Source organism: Nannospalax galili, unplaced genomic scaffold, assembly GCF_000622305.1.
Source record: "Nannospalax galili isolate Female #2095 unplaced genomic scaffold, S.galili_v1.0 scaffold831, whole genome shotgun sequence".
NCBI classification, from domain to species: domain Eukaryota; kingdom Metazoa; phylum Chordata; class Mammalia; order Rodentia; family Spalacidae; genus Nannospalax; species Nannospalax galili.
The window spans coordinates 1,818,481-1,822,318 of record NW_008329142.1 but is presented as its reverse complement, the minus strand read 5'-3'; positions in this window follow the sequence as shown (position 1 = coordinate 1,822,318).

Here is a 3,838-nt window from a genome sequence, read left to right as displayed (position 1 = left end):
AGTGAACCTAGAAATTTTATAGCCACTTTTGAAGGAGCTGTGTCTTTACTCAGGAAACTGTTATTGGGCATGTTAGAGCTGCAATGATATACTTCTTCTAAAAAAATTTAAAAAATATTGTAGGAAACAGCATATCTTGAAATGGAGATCTTCTTTAAAGGGTAAAAACTCATTCAATTTTATATCTTACAGGGTTTATACTGAGTTCAATATTGTATAACTGTATTAATTCAACTGTGAACCTAAAAATTTACAGCCACTTTTGAAAGAGATGTATCCTTGCTCTGGAGTGTGTTACAGAATATGTTAAAGCTGTTATGAAATGCTTCTAATCATGTGGTTATTAAATTTAAATTTTTTTTTTAAAAGTGCTGCTACTGCACCAATAGAGATGGTTTTTCTATGGCAGTCCTGTGGTTAATAGACTGTATAGCTGAGTTGGATCATTGACTGATTTTCTCCCTCAGCAGCTTTCATAGTATCTCTAGAACTCTGAGAGCTAGTCTTCAGGGAGGAGGCTTCCAGTTCAGTTCCAGCTCCATTGCTCCAAGTCCTGTGTCCAAAGTATGTCCTGAGGTCTGGGAGATAATCAAGGGCTGTGACAATAGCCTGTGTTATTTTGGGATTCTCTTGCCAAGAGATTCCCAGAATTTTTGTCTTAAAAATTGTTTATTTTTATTTTATGTGAACGAGTGTTTTGCCTGCACATATGTAAATGTACCACATGCATGCAGGCCAAAAGAGGGAGTCAGATCCCCTGGACAGTTGTTAGCTACTATGTGGGTGCTAGGAATTAAACCCAGCCAGTTCTTAGAGCAGCCAGTGTTCGTAGCAACTGAACCATCTCTTCACACCCCAACTTTTTGTCTTTAAAAATTGCTCTCCCTCAAGTACTTTTTGACTAGAAAGCTAGCACAGTTTAGGACTAGTTCATGATCCTTATATCCCCAGTGCCTATCACATAGTATATGTTTGATAGGTGATTGTTGAATTTTTTAACGGATTGTGATTTAGATAGATTGGAATTTACCTAAAAGACCATATTGTTGAGGTTTAGCAGTTATGATTAAATTTCTCCTCCATTTCTAAACATTTCACACAGAAAAAAATTAAAGTGACATATAGGTGTACATATATAAATAAATACATATGACGTTTTATAAAGGTAAAGCCTTAAATAAATTAACTGATATGTAATGTGACAGGTGTTTGTGTATATGGAATATACGAATGTGAATTATTGGTCTTATGTAGTCATCTTATCTTTTGAAATGTTATTTACATAATATTGAAATTTAATACATTAAGTCATCCATGCAAGATTGTTTGCCCTAAAATATAGGACTGGTTCATCCTGACACTAAGCTGTTAAGTTTCAGTGACTGAATTAACCACTTAGGGAAGGAATCTTTACATGTGGGGTTGTGGGTGTTAGTTATATGGGAAACAGCATCTGAATCCAGTCCTTTTCTTCAAAGCTTTTCTTTGAAACATGTGTTCTCTCCTACTGAGGAAAGAGATTTGGGGCAACGCCTTTTGGCTGCCGTGGCTCAGTCCCCATCTGCCTAGCTTTGGGCACATGATCAATATGATGGGGCACTGCTGTATAGTGTGGCAACTTGTCATTTTTGCATGGAAGTCTCAAGAGCACTAGCTGCATTCTTTTACAATGAAATAGTAAGACTTGAAACAGTTATCAGGTTGAGGGTACAGCTCAGTGGGGGAATATTTGTTTAGTGTTAGGGAAGCCCTGGCTTAAGCCCATCTCTTGGAAAGAAAAAGTAGGAAGCAGTTATGTCTCAGTCTAAAGAATGGTATGCATGTGTGGACACACAGTTTGCTCTCTTTTAGTATTTCCCCACCTAAAAAAATCACCACATGGAAATTCGTTCTGTTTCTTAAAATCTTTGCAGTTTACTCAAGTTCTAGTTTTCTAACTTGTTAATAGATATCCCATGTGTTTAAATTATCCAGATGGAGGTGTTAAAAATAACTCATCACTGATGCCTACAAATCCTATGAAAGTCTGAATTATATGTAATCATATGATTTTGCATTTTAGGATGCTGTGTAAGAAATATGAAATAGTTATGACAGTTACTCAGATGATTCAGATTTAAAGTAGCCTTATAAAACTTTATTTGATATGATTAATCATGATTACTTATTCATGGATGTTGAATTCTCTCTGTAGGTTTAGTTTCGATTTTAATATAAGAACCACACCTGGTTTTCTAACTCGGTTAGTAGGAACCATGCCATGAATACAGTCCAAGCTTTTTCATTCTTTCCAGTGATGGGTCTTTTTTGTTTATTTCTTTACTCTTGTTATAATATTTAGAGTCCATGGCAACTGTGAACTCCTACATATGTCTTGGGAATATTCACCAACCCAGTGCTTCTGTTTCCAAAGATTATTTGCTGGCTGATCAGTGATACAGGAATGGGCATTTCTCACAAATAAGTAGAAAATGATACATTCTTCATTTCCAATGTGGAATGTGAGTACTGTCATCTTGAAGTTCATGACCCAGTCCTAAATCTATGAGGATATTCAAGTTCATTTCAGTGTACCCTGGTCCTCTTGCTTCATTTTCTTAAATTTGCACTTTCTCTATATGAAAAGGAAGCTTATATTTTAACCTGTCCCACGAACTGTTCATTATTTTGGAAATATTTTACACATTGCTGCTTATTTAATGGGGGTAGAAAGAGGAAGTTATTTTCCTGGGAAGTTATTACATTATTTCCTTACAAGTTTAAATGTAATTTCAAGTTTTATGAGTTATCTTCACATCTGGTCTGTCATAAATCTGAGTTATTTATGTAAAATTAAAACATAAAATTAATATTCTCTCCCATTATATTAACTTCCTCACACTGCTTAATTTGAATCTCAGACACCTGAGAGGCAGACATAGGCACAGTAGGTTCCACCTATGGCAGCTCGAGATTTCTTTCCTCCTTTCACGTTCCTGGTCTAAAATATATTTGGAGTTCTAAAGTGAGCTAACTCTAAAAGCACAGGACTCTTTCCAATGTAAGTATGTGGGATGAGGAGTTTGGCGACAGGCAGCAGAGACTTGGGACAGCTTTCTTGTTATTGTGATTGTGTTTTTGACAAACTAGGGGTGACGCTGCTTTTCAACAAGCTTGTATCAACTGTCCAGTTGTTTAGTGCTGGGATTTACTTAAGAACTTAAACACAGAGAATAAGATTAATTCTTAGTGAGTTTAATTATAAAATTAACATGCTAGGTGCAAGAGTACAGTTAATCAAATACTTGAGTAGTTTGAGATCTGGAATACATGAATATACCTAAAACTAATATACTGATTTAACAAGTTCTTAGAAGAAAAGGTTAATATATAAAAGTTCTGTTTCTAGCTATTAGTAATAAATAATGGAAAAGTTTTTTGAATGATGACTTACATGGGTGATTTCCCCCAGTTCTGGAGTTTTCCCCAACTTCACTATGAGCAGGAGGAGGAAGAATGCTTCCTGGCTACATTCCTGGCACTCAGGGTGCTGTGCTCTTTTGCTTTTTACTTTTCTTTTCTTTTTTTTTTTCCAGGTAAGGTGTTGCTCTGTGGCCCACACTAGCCTTGCACTTGGAATTCTTCTACCTTACTTTATCCAATGCTTAGATTATAGGTCTGTGCCACTGTACCAGGGAGGGTACTGTTTTTCAGCAGTTAGCCCTGGATTCATGATTGTCTAACACAGGTAGGGAAATGAAAAGGTGATTTTCTGTATAGGTCCTCACTAAACAAATAGAAGTGTCTTATTAATCTTGGCTGTGACAATTTTATTTGGAGAAAGACATCTGGAGTGGTA